This window comes from Pseudonaja textilis, chromosome 5, assembly GCF_049901715.1.
Source record: "Pseudonaja textilis isolate UNSWEBS1 chromosome 5, rPseTex1.2, whole genome shotgun sequence".
NCBI classification, from domain to species: domain Eukaryota; kingdom Metazoa; phylum Chordata; class Lepidosauria; order Squamata; family Elapidae; genus Pseudonaja; species Pseudonaja textilis.
In genome coordinates this window covers 67,154,535-67,171,851 of record NC_141994.1, presented here as the reverse complement: position 1 = coordinate 67,171,851, position 17,317 = coordinate 67,154,535, and the positions used below count along the sequence as shown (strand labels likewise).

The following is a 17,317-nucleotide window of genomic DNA, read 5'->3' as shown; positions in this document are numbered from 1 at the left end:
GTCAAGAGGAACATACGTGCCAAATTTCAAGTTTGTAGGCTTTGCGGTTCTGGAGATTTTGTGATGATGCGCGAGTGGTATTTCGCTTTTATATATAGAGATCGGTGATGGTATTCTACCGGTTCTGCCTGGTTGTGCTGAGCCGGAAGCAGCATTGAGCAGCAGACACCGAACCAGTTCTCTCCACCGCTCTGTTGTTGGGCTCACCCGCCCGCCTGGGCTCCCATACTCATTCCCTGCTTTTGAATCGCAGCTGCTTTGCGCCTCCTCCTCCTCCTCCTCCTCCTCTCCTCCTCCTCCTCCTCCTCCTTCTCTTTAAACTTGGTGCTATGCGGCAGCTGCTGAGGCGACAGGGAAAGCGCAAGCTTGCAGGAGGTGAGTTGGAACACCTCTGAGCCTGCGCAAAGTGTGCATTTGGTGCAGGTGCTCACGCAAAGTGTGTGCACGTGTGCAAAGCATGCCCACCAAGCCACGCCCACAGAACTGGTGGTAAAAATCTTTGAATCCCACCACTGATATAGATACAGGATTTCTGTACAGGATGTACTTTAGTGCATGTTTTAAAAGAAGTATTTTCTTTTTGCTGATTCCTGAGCTCATTGTTGCAAAGGGAATGAAGTTGAGTTCAGAAAGTGACAAAAAAAAAAAAGAGAGAGAGTCAGATTGGCAGCGAAATTGGTTAAAAAGAGCAGTGCCATTTATGTGACAATCCGAGACTGTGTTTTGACACAGCCATCACTCTGACGTCGATAAAGTGCCGGAATACGATGTCAAATGTTATAAGACAGGAATCTCGAAATTTTGATATTTTCCATATTTTTGGAGAATTTGGGTGAGATTGTTGAGATGGCAAGAAGTTTTGCTGGAAAGGGGAGGCAATGCATTTTTCAGCCCAAGCAAAACTTTCATTCCAAAATAAAAGAGGGAGATTGCAAAGGTGGTCAAAATTCTGGGATTTTCTGGAGCTCAAGTAACAGGCAAACCTGGTTCTTTATCTTTTCATGATCAATCCAGATAAGTTCCCGCTTCCTTATTAGAGTTTGGCTTGTGAAAAGGTTATTGATGGGAAGTTCTAACTGTTCCAGTCATTTTTTACACTGCTTGATATTTCCATGGGCTTCCCCAACCACAATCTCTGATAATGCAAATTTTCTTATGTGATCTCAAGTAAGCTACGTCTTCCAAAGATATCCTCATGATCCCTAGGGCCTTGATAGGAATCTGAGTCCATGGAAACTACCCAGTCTAAAGACTGTGAGATTTGTTGTAAAAAACAACAGCATCGACCACGATGGATTTGAATGGATCGTTTGATTGGATGCAACGTATTTGGCATCACACGCTTATTATAAGTAAGTAGGTGACTGCTGTTGTTAGTTTGGATCAAATTGCTCCAGAATTAATAACCTTCCCTTTCCCAAATAAATCATTCTCATTCACTGTGTTTTAATTTTTTTATTTTAAAAAACACCTTTCTCTATTCACAATTGTCTTGATTAGATTGTTATCTGCAAGGCATTCCATTTCCTCCCCCACTTGAGATGGCAGAAAACACTTATCTTGATATAAATCTGCTCCATGATCTCATAAATCACAGCCGATTCTACTTCCTTTTTATTTTTCTGTCTTCTGTTTAATGGGGTTTAACTATGAGGAAATGGTTCCTTGGCTACGTTATTGAGCAAACACCAATCATTTTGTTTAATGGCGCTGAATCGGGAGGTGAAAATGTTATGCACCGGCTTACCTCAGAAGCTAATTAAAAGCCTTTTTTGTTTTGTTTTTTTACTTTCCTAGTTTTTATTAATGACCCATCTGGCCTGGTGGAGTTCATGAAACATTCTATACATCTCCACGCTGAGGAACTGACCACCTCCAGTGAATATCCGCTGGACCTTGACGATTTTAATGGGAGGCTCACATTTTAAAGACAAAGAGATCCACCCCTCAGCACCTTCCACAACAAAGACGAACAGAGTTTGCGGCACGGCAAAGCCAAGGGTGTTATGCTTGTGTTGCTTTTCTGTCTGCGGGCCTCCAATTGCTAAGAAAGGCAATGTTCTGACCCAGCTCCTCAAACATGACAAGCGCTCTGTAGTTGAAGCAATTATTCCTTTATTAGGAGCGCCAGAGCCCTAGCAAAAAATTTCTCTCTCACCACAGGCTAACAAGTCTGTAAAGCAGGGGTATGAATAGTTGCCTGCCACATCTATTCATCTTTGCCTTTTATCCCCATAACGAGGGTAGGGCTTCGCTAGCAGCATTGGCTCTTCGGTCCCAAGGACCGGCCCACAGATTTCCACTTCTCTCCTCTCCTCTGCCTTCTGTGCATCCGCACGTCAGGCACTGGACCTAGCTCTTCCTCCTCTTCTTCATCAGCCACCTCCAGACCTGGGGGCTGTTGACTCTCCCATCTGAGGGCTGATGGACGGACCAGATTCTGCCTCTGTCTGTCTCTCTCTGACAGCTCCATTCCCTCTTCCCCCTCAGAGCTCTCAGGTTGTCTTGATGCTGACTCTGACTCCCATGCCTTCTTCTCTGATTCAGCTGCTGGAGGGGCCAAAAGCCGACAGGCCACAACAGCCAGTGTCAAGATTCAGTGAGTGAATGTAGTGTCTTTCTGAACTTTTTGCACAAAAGAGGCTTTAGTTTTTCTACCAAGTCCTCAAGCAGCTTGAGCTCAATGCAAAGGTGTCTTAGATAGCAAAGGAACCACCAGGAAATCCCACATCTCTACTTCTTCTTCTTCTTCTTCTTCTTCTTCTTCTTCTTCTTCTTCTTCTTCTTCTTCTTCTTCTTCTTCTTCTTCTTCTTCTTCTTCTTCTTCTTCTTCTTCTTCTTCTTCTTCTTCTTCTTCTTCTTCTTCTTCTTCTTCTTCTTCCTCCTCCTCCTCCTCCTCCTCCTCCTCCTCCTCCTCCTCCCAGATCAAAACCATGGCAAACCACTACAGCCATAGCAAGCCAGGTCAACTACACTCCATGGTCTTGAAGTCATCAAGGTTCATGCTCAATTTTAGGAAGATTTCACCATCCCAGTGTGCTGTAGAGGTTAAGCTGGTTAACCAGCAGAGTGTTTAAGGGAAGGTATCCACAGACCCCTCACATCCTGGACATAAACTGTTTCAACTTCTCCCTTCTGGATGCTGCTATAGAACATGCCAAAGATACAAAGATAGTTTCCCCCCCCTCACCTCCATGCCAGCACTCTCCTAAACACCTTAATTCCCATAGCACTATCTTCGGCTAAAGATATTTACCCATGTAGTAAGGCGGTATTGATTCTGATCTTCTCCTCTTTCCTACTACCTTCTCCTATTGGTATCTATAACTTATCACTTGTATATTATGATTAATGATTGCAACTATGATCTATGATATATGACCTACCACTTTGTTGTTTGTATGTACACTGAGAACCTATGTACCAGAGACAAATTCCTCATATGTCCAATCATACTTGGCCAATAAAGAATTCTATTCTGTTCCATTCCACTCCACTCCATTGCACTACATTCCATTCCATGCCATGCTGTTATTATTCCAATCCCTCTTTAGCCACTTAAATGATCTAGTGACTTTGAACATAGAACATAGAATAATAGGGTTGGAAGGGTTCTTGGAGCCTTCTACTCCAATCCCCTGTTTGAACAAGAGACTCTACACCAGGGGTCTTCAAACTTGACAGCTTTAAGACTTGTGGACTTCAATTCCCAGAATTCCTCCTCCAGTCATGTTAGCTCAGGAATTCTGGGAGTTAAAGTCCACAAGTCTTAAACTTGTCAAGTTTGAAGACCCTTGCCCTACACTATTCTGGACAAATGGCTGTCCAGTCTCTTCTTGAAAACAACTTCTTCAAGAAGTTGTAGGTTCTCCAGGGCTGGAGATTTTTAAGAACAGATTAGACAACTATTTGCTTGGAATGGTATAGGGTTTCTTGCTTGATCAGGGGGTTGGACTAGAAGATCTCCAAGGTCCCTTCCAACTCTGCTGTTCTGTTATTCATTCTAGGAATATTCACATATTCGCATCCATGCAGAAAGATATTTCGAGCCGCCCGCATGCAATAATTCTGAAAGTTCCAAGAAAGCAAAGAAGAACCTGCAGCATCCTTTCTATTTCTGTGTACAAATTTGTTATAGTTTAACCCGAGGAGAGGCCGGCTGAAGGCTTATCCTGTTCCCTTCGTTTGCAGACCCTTTGGCTGAAATAATGAAGTATTCAGTAGGCCTCCGCCTCTGTTTGGTTATCAGTAAGCCATTATGCAGGGAACAATGCCTTCTGTTTCTCTGCTCCTTCCTCCTCCAGCTATGCTTTGTGATATAATGCTATTCATCCCTATGGACTCTCTGGTTCATAAAAACAATATTGATGAAAAGTGGGGCAGATTGACTCAAGTTTGCAAGCATAATAATCCTACTGTTCACTCCTTGAGTTTACCTAATGAACAGCTCACAATGTAAACACTTAAGGAGGAGATTTTGTGAATGAGGGCCCCCACTGTCCCGGGCATTCCTGTTTCTTTTGATAGTTAAAGCCGAGATGGTCTGCAGATCTGACAGTGTGTGTGTGTGTGAGTGGGCGGCTTGTGGCTGAGCTGGCACATGGACCCAAAGGGCTATTTTGTCTATATCTAACAGGAAAGGTAGGTAATACAGGTAGTTCTCGACTTACAACCACAGTTGAGCCCAAATTTTCTGTTGTTCAGTGAGGCATTTGTTCGGTGAGTTTTGCCCTGTTTTACGATCTTTCTTGCCACCGTTCTTAAGTGAATCACTGCAGTTGATAAGTTAGTCACCTGGTATTTATTTATTTATTTATTTATTTAATTTATTTGTTTGTTTATTTATTTGTCAAAAGCTTACAATATAACAGAAACAAGAATAAACATAAGTTTAAATACAAGAAATGGGAACTAATAAATGGGGGACAATAGGACAGGGACAGATGGTTTGCTTATGGGGTGAGGTCAATAGAGGTTAGTTTGAAAGGTTTAGAGGTTAGAGGTTAGTTTGAAATTACCTTTTAGAATTTGAAATGGCAAAAGAAATAGTTAAGAGCACAGTGATTGCATGGGCAAGGAATGTAGGGCACAACATTAACCTGGAAGATTGGGAAAAAATCTGGAAACAAAATTATAAAGTAACAAAATCGGCGGTCTATAAAGAGAATCAATACAAAATGTGTTATCGGTGGTACCTGGCACCCTCAAGCCTGGCTAATATGTACCCAAACCTAAGTCCGCTTTGCTGGAAATGTAAGCAAAGGAGGGGTACCTTCTTCCACGCTTGGTGGCTTTGCCCAAAAAGTAAAAAACACTGGGAAAAAAAAATCAGAATTTGGATAAAAGGAATTACAAATATTCAACTAGAATTTAAGGCCGAAATATTTTTATTGGCAATGATAAAAGGCAATCGCGCAAAAGAAATGAAATATTTAATTCTTCATATAATCATGGCAGCAAGAATTGCGTTTGCACAATGCTGGAAGGGTGACCAAATGCCAACAAACCACTTGATAATCTAGAAGGTTCTGGACTGCGCGAAAATGGATGTACTTACCCAAAAACTAAAGGATGAGGTAGACTCAAAATATAGTACAGTTTGGGGAAAATGGTACAATTGGATTAAGGATAAAAACCAGGGAATAAAAAGATAAGGAATGGAAAAAACAAAGTGGTTAGATTAAGAATATTTACCAGAAACAGGAAATGAATATTAGAAAAATTGCTTTTGATAAAAGAACACACTAATTGATTAGAAATATATATGTTTGATGTTTATTCAATTTATTTTTCACATTGATTTTGTTTGCAACGAAATGTCTTATATTATGCATTGTATATACTTTTTAAAATCCTTAATAAAGTTTATTTTTAAAAATTAAAAAAAGAGGTTAGTTTGAGGGTAAAGGAATGGGGGCTTGAGCAGGTGACAACAGAATCATTCCAGACATTGAGTACTCTCTTGCTGAAATCATACTGCCTGCAATCGAGTTTGGAGTGGTTTACATTTAGTTTAATCTGTTGTGTGCTCTTGTGTTGTTGTTAAAGCTGAAATATTCATTAACTGGTAAGATGTTGTAACATATGATTTTATGCACTATGCTTAAGTCTAATCTTAGTCGGCATAGTTCAAGGTTGTCTAAGCCAAGTATCTCAAGTCTGGTGTTGTAGGGTATTCTGTTGTGAACAGCGGAGTGTAGTACTCTTCTGGTAAAATACTTCTGGACTCGCTCAATTGTACTTATGTCTGATATACAGTGCGGATTCCAGACAGCAGAGCTGAATTCAAGTATTGATCTAGCAAAAGTTTTGAATGCCCTAGTTAGCATAGTATTACCAGAGGAGAAACTTTCATAAAATTAAATTTATTTAAGCGAATCTGGCTTCCCCAATGGACTTTGCTTGTCAGAAGATTGCAAAAGTCGCAACCTTGGGACACAGCAATGGTCATAAAGTATAAACCAGTTTCCAAGCATCTGAATCTTGATCCCGTGATCGTGGGGATGTTGCAAAGGTCGTAACTGTGAAAAATGGTCATCAGTCACATTTTTCAGTGCCCGTTGTAACTTGGAACACTCACTAAAGGAATTGTTGTAAGGCAAGGACCACCTGTACACAAAAGGCAGCCCTATGCTTTTCATTATCAGGGACACAGCGGCTCAGTGGCTAAGATGCTGAGCTTGTCAATCAGAAAGGTCGTCAGTTCGGCGATTTGAATCCCTAGCACCGCGTAAGGTCCCGTTACTTGTCCCAGCTTCTGCCAACCTAGCAGTTCGAAAGCATGTAAAAATGCAAGTAGGAAAATAGGGACCGCCTTTGATGGGAAGGGAACAGCGTTCCGTGCACCTTCAGTGTTTAGTTATGCTGGTCACATGACCACAGAGACGTCTTCGGACAGCGCTGGCTCTTCGGCTTTGTAATGGAGATGAGCACCGCCCCCTAGAGCCGGAAACAAGTAGCACGTACGTGCGAGGGGAACCTTTACCTTTACTTATGCTTTTCATTGCTTCCCTCCTGTCAGTTGAAAGTGTTTGTGGCAAGGTGGTTGGTAACCTTTCCATTCTGTTGCCTTTTACTAAATGTCTACACAAATGGTTGTCCAGTCTCTTCTTAAAAGCTACCAGAGATGGAACACCCACAATTTCTGGAGGCATGCTGTTCCACTGATTAATTGTTAATCACTGTCCTTAATTCTAGGTTGCTTCTGTCCTCGGTTGGTTTCCATCCATTGCTTTTCCCCTCTGCCTTCCAGGATCCTATATAGCTCCTCATGTCACTCCCCATATTAATTTTTTTAAGTGATCATAGGGAGCAATCAAGTTCTCTGTTTTTAATTTAGACGAAGGTTGTTTTGGCCTGAATTTCTTGAGGGAATGCGATCCCCAACGTTCAACTCAGACCACGTGAACCCATGGCCAATAAAAGTTACATCCAACCTGTTTTTGTCTTATGTCTTCTCTACCATCAGGTTAAGAAAAGCTGGAGCTGAGTTAGACATTTGTTATTTTTTTAAATTCTGGAATAAAGCATTGGTAAACCATCTCTCTCTGTCTCTCTCTCTCTGTCTCTCTCCCCCCCTCCCTCCCCCTCTCTCTTTGCCAAGAAAACCACCAGGAGTTGAGCATAATTCAGCACAGCCTTTCCATAATGATTACTAAATGTGTCTTTGAACATAAAGATTTAAAATTAGCACATGGAACTTGGATGCATTCCCATGTATTCCCCAACTACGGTATGTATGTATCTCTGCTAAATATACTGTACCCTATAGGTCTTCCTGCCATCATCTACCTGTAGAACAGGTGAGCCTCTCTTACTACAAAGTTTAAGGTGGATGCAACCCTTCCACAGGAATGGCCCAAGGAGGCCTCTGCCATTTTGGCCAGACTGTGGCAAAGCAAAGGCTGTCAGGCACAATGCTGTGATATAGTAGAACATCTTGCGAAGTTCTGTTTTGCTTCATGCTTAAAGAATACTTAGTAGCTGTGTAAAAATACTGCATTGCATTTACCTTTGCAGCACTTTTATTGTTTAAAAACAATGCTCAGCTCAACACTTTATCCAATTCATTTAGAAATAAATATTTCATGGATCCGAGCTGATTATTTGCCACATTACACCTATCATGGCTTCATGGCTTATTGTGTATCGTTCAGATTAAATGTCTTTCCACCACTCCAAGATATTTCTTGTTAGATTTAGAGGCAGAGACAGAAGGATAGAGTGGTGGACATTTTTTTTCCCGTCAGTCGTAACCTTTCACTGACCTTCATGACAGGTATGTAGAGATGAATGCATTTAATATGTTTTATGCAGCCAGTATAATGTTTTAAATATCTTAACCCCTTCTTCTTCTTCTTCTTCTTCTTCTTCTTCTTCTTCTTCTTCTTCTTCTTCTTCTTCTTCTTCTTCTTCTTCTTCTTCTTCTTCTTCTTCTTCTTCTTCTTCTTCTTCTTCTTCTTCTTCTTCTTCTTCTTCTTCTTCTTCTTCTTCTTCTTCTTCTTCTTCTTCTCCTCCCCCTCCTCCTCCTCCATTAGTTGTAAATGCACCCATAATTTGCGCTAACAAGGAAAAAGTAACAAAGATGGATATAAAACAAAGGAAACAAATGAGCATCAGACTATGAAGCTCTGGGCTTTTCACTTTATCATTTACAAAAACCAGCTAGCTGAAGATTTATAAACATTTAATCCGTCTTTTTACCGGGAAGCAACCATTTGGGTTGCTTGTTTTGGGCTACAGCCATGACAGATTAATACCAAGCCTTGTTTCAGTGGAAATAAAAAGGCAAATAACTCTTGATAAGCCAAAATAATAGTTTTTTTAAAAAAAAAAATCCTTGACATGGCCATATGCGGCAACATCAGAGCCATTCTGTCTCCCTTCCCTTTCCTAGGCCACAAGCCTGTTATTAATAAAATTATTGTTTAACCTCGACTGGTTTATAATGCCAAACATATGTAACCTTGGCCTTAAGCACCCTTGTCAAGTCAAACGATATATTCAAGTTCATTTACATGACACACCGCCTAATATTAGGGAACAACAATGGCATTGTAGCCCTAACAGGAACGTTGGCGTCCAGAGTCAGCAGAAACTGCCAATTTGATTTTTGAAGGCCCTCAAGAAAGCGGTTTATTCCCTCACCTGCCATTGCACCATAAACGTTAACATTGTTAGCAACATCTGGCTCTAATCAGCTCAGAGGCCCTGATATATTACTCTGGTGGCACATAAATTTAGCATTATGTTCTTTTTTTAAAAAAAAATCCTTCCCCCCGCACCCTGCCCCTGTCCAACTCGCCCCCCGTTACCTCATTCTTTCTCCTGGTCAGTTTTTTGAGGGCAAGATAGAATCACGACTCTGCCAATTGAACAAGAGACCAGCCGCAAACCAAGTTAGTCGTGTCCAGGTTTCATATCCAGGAGGGTCCCTACAATTTGAATAATGGGATTTCATTATTCTCAGCTGGGGGCTTTAGAGTGGTGCGGTGGCCTAGAAGAGGGGCCCTTGCCTCACAATCAGGAGGCTGTGAGTTCGATCCTAGGTAGGGGCAGATTTTTCTCTCTCTGGGCACGCTGAGAATATATCTGCCGAACAAAACTCTGCATTGGCGATAGGAAGGGCATCCGGCCAGTAAATACTCTGCTAGCTACATTCAGTGGCCTGCAAGGGATTATGGGGGTCATTAAATTATGATGATGATGATGATGACTCTCAGCTGGAGGCTTTAAAATATAACTGTATAGAAGGCAATGGACTTCTGTCTGCTTAGCCTATATTTAGCAAGCAAGCAAACAAAACCTTCCCTGACCACCTGGTTTCCATTCAGTTTTACTGTTTCCATGTACAGGTAGTCCTCAATTTTCAACAGTTCATTTAGCGACCATTCGAAGTTACAACAGCATTGAAAAAAGTGACTTTTGACTGCTTTTCACACCACCATTGCAGCATCCCCGCGCTCACATGATCAAAATTCAGATGCTTGGCAACTGGCAGGTACTTATGACGGTTGCAGTGTCCTGGGGTCATGTGATTCCCTTTTGCGATCTTCTGATGAGCGAAGCCAATTGGGGGCGCCAGATTCACTTAACAACTGTCTTCCTAACTGCAGTGATTCACTTAACCACGGTGGCAAGAAAGCTCATTAAAATGGGGCAAAAATTACTTCAACAACTGTTTAGCTTAGCAACGGATATTTGGGGCTCAATTGGTCCTTGACTTACGACCACCTGTATGCTGACTGCGCACTTCGCTTTCGAAAAGACGCTTAGATCATCTCCACAATGTGCGGATTTAAGAGGCAATCTGCTTCCCATTGAAACTATTGACAAAACTCCCCATGATTACATCTTTTGTCAATTAATAAATGCTAAGTATTGCGATTGTTCTCTCCGACTTTACTTTCTCCACTGACAGTTTTTTCAGGGTATTGTTATCTGAGTGGGAGGTTGTGGGGGACCCAAAATGATAATTTGTCTTTCTGCTGTCTCTTGGTTGGTGGCATTATGGAATCTCCGGCACAAATTACATGTTTTCAAACAGGAAGGTCGATTAGATGCAAGAAAGGCCATTATGAAACGGAACCTCCTGCTTGTTTTCTTTCTATTCATCCCTAAGTATAGGCTTGCATTATGTCTAAATAATGGCAAATCTATTCAATTGATAGTTTCTTTATGATAATCATTTTTAAATATCTAACTTGGTACACTTATGAACCTGGGTTTTTTTTATTGTTATTATTTTTACCGAGACGGATTTCTTTTAAGCAAATTCAATTCGGCAGGAGAGTGCAACACAACAGCAACAATTTAACTTGCATTATCTGTTCAATGACTGCATTAAATAATGAAATTATGGAAGGGCTGAGAATCTTTCTCGAGGAAATCCATTCCTAACGGCTGTTGCTTCTCGCTTGGAGAGAGATGCACTCCTTTGGATTAGAGCAGGGAGGTCAAACTCAAGGCCCATGGCCAGATCCAGCCAGGGTTGGGCTTCAAAATTTTAGCAAAGGGTTCTCTGCCCAGTTGCTGGGTGGATGTGGCCATGGTGGGCGTGGCCTAATCGGCCTCCTGCACCAGGCCGGGGGTAGGTGGGAGTGGGGTGGCGTTTTTGCCCTCCCCGTGCTCTGGAGGCTTTCCTTGAGCCTCCAGGAGGGTGAAAAGGGCCTTCTCTCTGGAAGCTCTCAGGAAGCCGGAAATGGGGTCAATTCCGGCTTTCCTAAACTTCCGGTAGGCCCAATTTTTCACCCTCCCTGAGCCTCTGCGTGCACCCTGCACTTTCCTGGATCCATAACGGGCTGTGTGAGGACTCCTGGGAGGAGCAGGGCGGGGTGGGCGGGCCCAGCCAGGAGTGGGTTTTGGGGGGGGTTCTCTGAAATGCACAGAATCTTAGCTAGGGGCTCCCCTGAATCCCTGCGAACCCCCAGCAGCCCATCCCTGGATCCAACCTGCAGGGCTGTCCTGGCCTACCCAATGTGAAGAGGAAAGATTGGGACAGCTGGCTTCGGCCCAGCCTACCCAATGCAAAGAGGAAACATGCCAGCAGTTTGGGGGAGTGGGGTCAAACTAGCCACACCCACCCAGTTGGCCAGCCCCCCCCAGCCCCCCCCCCCCAGGTCAACCACAGCCGTGTTGTGGCTTTCAATGAAATTGGGATTGACACCCCTGCATTAGAAAGAAGGGTGGAAGGAAGGAAGGGTAAGGGATGGAGGGAGGGAGGGAGAGAGGGAAGGAAAGGAAGGAACGGAAAGGAAAGGAAAGGAAGGAAGGAAGGAAGGAAGGAAGAAAGGAAGAAAGGAAGAAAGAAAGAAAGAAGAAAGAAAGAAAGAAAGAAAGAAAGAAAGAAAGAAAGAAAGAAAGAAAGAAAGAAAGAAAGAAGAAACAAAAGAATAGTATGAGAAACAAACCAAGTGCCTTTTACTTTCTAACCTCTCTCCATTTGGTTACTGATGTGAAGGATCTTCTGAAGAAAAGGAACATCTACAGGAATAAGGATCACAAGCGATCACAAGGTTTCCCCACACTGTAGATGTCTCCTGTTATGTCCAATTTGGCGAAAATGGTGCCAGGTTCGAATGTGTGCAACAGGTGCTGAATGACTGGGACTGGGTAAGCGCTAACCTGTAGGTAGCGGTTAATTGTGGTCTTATAATCAGAACAAATTCTTAAACTGCCATCTTTCTTAAGGGGCGTGACAATCGGGGTCTCCCACTTGGCAAAATCCGTGGGTTCTATCACCCCTTGCTTGAGTAATTTGTCCAGTTCCGCATCCAGTTTTGGGCGTATGGCAAAAGGTACTCTACGTGGTTTTAAACGGATGGGAACTGCTTGAGGGTCTACCGAAAAAGAAATGGGCGTGCCATTGTAACATCCTAATTCATTACTGAATACATCAGAGTAGTCTGCAAATAACGAGTCAATATAAGAAGCTGAGACAGCATGGATTCCTGTTATACTAAGGCCGAGAGAGGGGAACCAATCCAACCCCAAAAGACTAGGGAGGGCACCGTCAACGACCACTAAAGGCAAATGGCCTTTGAAGGTTTTAAATTTAACGAGGAACTTGCCTTTGCCGAGTACTGGAATGTTCTTTCCTTGATAGTCCCTCAAGGTGAGATGGCACTTTTGAAGTTGGTTCCTCGACAGACTGGGCTGGAGTTTCTTGAGTGTGTTCCATGAGATGATTGAGAGTGCTGACCCCGTGTCTACTTCCATGCAGCAAGGCTTACCTTCTAAATAGATAGAAAGTGTGATTTTATTAGAGGTAAGAAAAGTGTGGTTAGCGTGATAGCACGTGTAACAGTTTTCTACTTGCCTTTGAGGCCCAGGAGAAGAATAAGAAGGAGAGTTTTGAGCCCCACTGTGTGCTGCCTGGCAGACCCTGGCGATGTGGCCTTTCTTGTGGCAGTTGTTGCAAGCAGCGTTCCTGAACCTGCAAGCTGCCCGGGAATGGGGTCCTCCGCAGAATAGGCACAAGAGAATGCACTTGGGCGCGTTGCCGTTTCCCTGCCTCGCCCCTACCTGTGGTCATCTAGATGGTTTGAGACGCTGAACATCTGAGTGTTCAGTAGAGTCGTCCTCACTCACCGCCTCCTCAGAATGTACGGAAGTAGAGCTGGGTTTGGGTGTGGTGCCCTGGATCTCAGCGGCTGACTGGGTTGCTAGTTCTGTAGCTAAGGCTTCTTCGACGGCTTGGGAGAGGTTAAGATCCTTTCTGGCCAGTAAACGTCTCTGGAGCCTCAAGTCTTTGACCCCGCAGACGAGTTGGTCGAGTAACATGTCGTCCAAGTTATTTTTGAACTCGCAGTGGAGAGCTGCTGTCCTCAGGGCGGCCATGTATTGATTGATGGATTCCCCCTCGGCTTGCTTCCTCATCCGAAAGGCAAAACGCCTAGCAATCTGCGATGGTTTTGGAGAGTAATGGTTGGAAAGCGTTTCCAACAGCTCGGCCCATGGGACGTTCTTGATTTCCGAGGCGCGAAAAGTGCATCGAAGACTGCGGCCCCACAGTAGCTAAGGAAGTAAGACTTCTTCCTGTGCTCCGCAGCATCAGCCAGACCGATGGCATCAATGTAGTGATTGAAGCGGTTTCTATAAGAGTCCCACTTCTCTTCGTCCAGCTTAAATGGCGGGAAAGCCGGGTTGGAGTTCTTCTTGGAATTTCAGTCTGTTAGCTGACTGATCTATCTCTCTGGATACATGTGGCTCTGAATGTGCTACCGTGAGCGTGGCGGCTGTGGCTGCAGTGCCTCACCTTGCTCAGTGACTTCAGCTCTTGAGAGGTTTTTCGTATTTCACGCCCCCTGTTAGCACTTGGCGGCTGTGGCTATAGCGCTGTAACTGACAGCAATTTGTATTTCGCGCTCCTGGAGAGCGTAGGCAGCCGTAGCGCCGTAACTGTCAGTGATTCAATTGCGCGCTCCCTGGAGAGCGTTAGCAACTGTGAACACAGTGCTGACTTCACTAAAGGCTTGGATTCAAACGGCAGCGGTTTGAATCTCGCGCTCTTTTACGAGCTGGGCGGCTGCGGCTCTCAGCGCCCGACTTTCGCTTCTGTAGCTTTCTAACCGAGCGGCTGCAGACGCTCTGCTTTCACTTCCTGCTCTTAGCAAGCTGGCCGAGCTCTCAGCGGCGCGGCTGCGGCTCAGCGCTGGGTGTGATTTCAACTCGATTTGTTGGTTGCTTCTGGTTAGCCTGATCCCACCTTCGTCGCCAGTGTTGTAGACCGAGTAATGGGAGGCTAGACCAGAGCATAACACAGAACGGCTTTATTCAATAGAATAAAGGGCTGTCGCATCTGCCACTAACAAGCAGACATGCCCACCGAACAGCGGCTGGCTCAACCCAGCAGCCGGCTTTCATAGCTGGCTGTCGAAGGGAGCCAACCAATGGGAGCAGCAAACGCCCCCGCAACATGAACGGACCTGGTTGGGGACTTCGGTCAGTCCCAAGGACATAACATCTCCCATTCCTATTCCCCTTTCCAGAGCAAAATAGTCCCAGTGAAGATATTGGTTTTCCTTTCCTCAGTAAAGCTGGTCTGAGCTGTACCGGCAGTTACATTGCTAGCATTTTGCTAGTGAAGCTAATGCCTCCAGAACCAAGGCTAACGTCAACCAGAACTTGACCAGCAGTTTGGCCACACGTGCAGGATTGTGGCACGTGGCCCACCGACAGAACAACCTGTCCTCCTTCCCTACCTCGACCTTGGAATGGGGGAATCTTCCAATATGGGGAGATGTGGGGGTGGGGGTGAGCGTGAGCAGCCCCGAGCAGTGGCAAAGCAGGCCCAGCGCATGTGGGAATCCAGCAGCACAGGATGGAAGAGAACAGGTGGGGGATGCGCTACAGCGGGGGTGTCAAACTCAATTTCATTGAGGGCCATATCAGGGTTGTGTTTGATCTCAGTGGAGGGGGGCAGGGGGCATGGCCAGGGTGAGCATGGCTAGGGTGGGTGTGGCCAGCTTATGTTGGGGGCACCTATCAGGGACAAATGCTAAGGCAGGACTTCCCTGAGACCCTTCCTCATTATAATGTATCTTCCTTCCTTCCTTCCTTCCTTTCCCTCCCTCCCTCCCTCCCTTCCTTTCCCTCCCTCCCTCCCTCCCTTCCTTCCCTTCCTTTCCTTCCTTCCTTTCCTTCCCTCCTTCCTTTCCCTCCCTCCCTCCTCCCTTCCTTCCTTCCTTCCTTCCTTCCTTCCTTCCTTCCTTCCTTCCTTCCTTCCTTCCTTCCTTCTTTCTTGCCTTCCCTTCACTCCTTCCTTTCCTTCCTTCCCTTCCCTCCTTCCTTCCTTCCTTCCTTCCTTCCTTCCTTCCTTCCTTCCTTCCTTCCTTCCTTCCTTCCTTCCTTCCTTCCTTCCTTCCTTCCTTCCTTCCCTCTTTATTCTCCTTTCTTCTTCCTTCCCTTCTTTCCTTCTTTTTCTTTCCTCGCTCTCTTGCCATCTCCCCATCTTTTTCTTTGTCTTTGTCTGTCCTCTTTCCCTTTCTCCTTTCTCCTTTCCTGTCCCTTCTTGCATGCTCAAATGCCAACAGGGAAACATTTCTCTTTTTGTTTGGTTTTTAGTTTGTTTTGCTAGCCCTCTGCCAACAAAAATGGAGGTCGGGGGTGGGTGGGTATGTGCACACAAACACACACATACACACACGGGCCTGTTTTCGGCCGCAACAGCCTCCTGCAGCTCTCTGCCAGTAAAAACGGAGTTCCGTTTTCACTAGAAGAAGCCCCGTGGGCTGGTTGTTTGCTCTTTCCGGGGTGGCCTCTTGGGTGAGATCTAAGCACCCCATGGGCCAGATGTGGTCCACTGGCCTTAAGTTTGACATCCCTGTGCTACCGCATCTTTGTGGTCAGTCATAAAAGCGAACAACCAAAGGGGTGCTGCAGCAGATGTAACTTCGGGACGGGATCATAAGTATGTTTTTAGGAGGTCTGTGGTGACTTTGAATGGTTGCTAAGTGACCAGCCATAACCTGAGGACTACCACAACTTACCATCGGTTATAAGTTGAGGACTAACCCAAATCCACTCCACGTGGACTGTAAAACCCAACTTCTTTCTTCTTTCCTTTATGAGGCCGCCATTGGAGAGGGATGCTGGCTTAACAGGATACAGACCCCATGGAAAAAGCTTAAAATCTCCCACTCCACCCACCAACTTTATGAACTGTTAACAATAGCAAAAACTAGTTCTGCATGCGAACTTATTCCGGACTGACGCTTTTAACATCTTCCTTAAATCATCGTGGAATTTGAACTTAGACCTCCTTGGTCCAGTTTGTTATTTAATCATCATACCCGCCTGCCTTCCAGATGAACAAAAGAGGTAAAATTGAGAGCTTTTTCCCCTCAGCGGATTGAGTCACCTTATCCAGTGCAAACCCAATTTTTCTCATGAACTCATAAGCATAACGGGACCGTGACTGAACAGGACACCCATTTATCCACGGTTGGCAAAAGCTTAAAGTTCTTGGTCTATTTATATGTCAGTTCACCACTAAATGGTGTAATGGGTGTAACGCCACCCAGTTTCACCACAAGGGAGGGGAAGCCATCTTCTTTTCCCTTCCCCAGCTGGTCATAGACGCAAGATGTCTTTAGCTATTTCTATGACTCTGGCAGCCGGCACTGTTGTGAGGGAATTAAATTTGTTCTTCAACTGCTCATTATTTTAACAACCACCCTGGCTTTGTTTTTGTGGCTTCGGCACTAGTAAAAAGTACGGTACGTTCCTTCTGCCGAGCAGAAAAACCGTCGACACCCTGTTAAAAAGATTACATCACCAAGCCTGCCTGTTTGGCTGCCGAAGTGAGAAAACAATTGTCAAGTGTATAGCTACGATATGAGGGGATTTTACACATTTCTCATGTTCAATAATTAGGACGTGAACATTTTCTTCCAAATGTTGCTGCTTTGGCAGGATACTCCTCCATCCTTTTTTGGGGGGAGGGGGGGTGTTTTGTTGTTGCAGTTACTTCTGTAAGAGCAGTTTCGCTTTGCTGAATTGGGGAACAAAATCTGATGGGACTCTGGGTGAAACGGTACAACGGTATCTATCTATCTATCTATCTATCTATCTATCTATCTATCTATCTATTCCTACCAACATACCTTCTGATCATCTATCTGTCTGTTTGTCTGTCTGTCTATCTTATCTATTATCTATCTATCTATCTAACTATCTATCTATCTATCTATCTATCTATCTATCTATCTATCTATCTATCCTATCTATCCTATCCTATCCTATCCTATCCTATCCTATCCTATCCATCCATCCATCCATCCATCCATCCATCCATCCATCCTTCCATCCATCCTTC

The 17,317-nt window shown here is 44.4% G+C and overlaps 2 long non-coding RNA genes across 4 annotated transcripts in view; one reads left to right on the top strand and one right to left on the bottom strand.

Annotated features, from left to right (window-relative positions):
• The first annotated feature begins 4,496 nt into the window (after positions 1–4,496).
• LOC148125674 (uncharacterized) lies at positions 4,497–17,219 on the top strand. Of its 3 annotated transcripts, none has more exons than XR_015743931.1 (4): positions 4,497–4,641; positions 7,604–7,736; positions 8,197–8,278; positions 16,072–17,219. It is a non-coding gene; the product is annotated as an uncharacterized LOC148125674 (long non-coding RNA). The 3 variants fall into 3 exon arrangements; XR_015743930.1 differs by lacking the exon at positions 16,072–17,219 and adding an exon at positions 9,855–10,335 and having other exon boundaries at positions 7,604–7,732; XR_015743929.1 differs by lacking the exon at positions 16,072–17,219 and adding an exon at positions 9,855–10,335.
• The window catches only part of LOC148125673 (uncharacterized), a 31,073-nt gene continuing 22,272 nt past the window's right edge, over positions 8,517–17,317 (bottom strand). The window contains exon 4 of the long non-coding RNA XR_015743932.1: positions 8,517–8,561. This is a non-coding gene — a long non-coding RNA (uncharacterized LOC148125673). The remainder of the gene's footprint in view (positions 8,562–17,317) is intronic.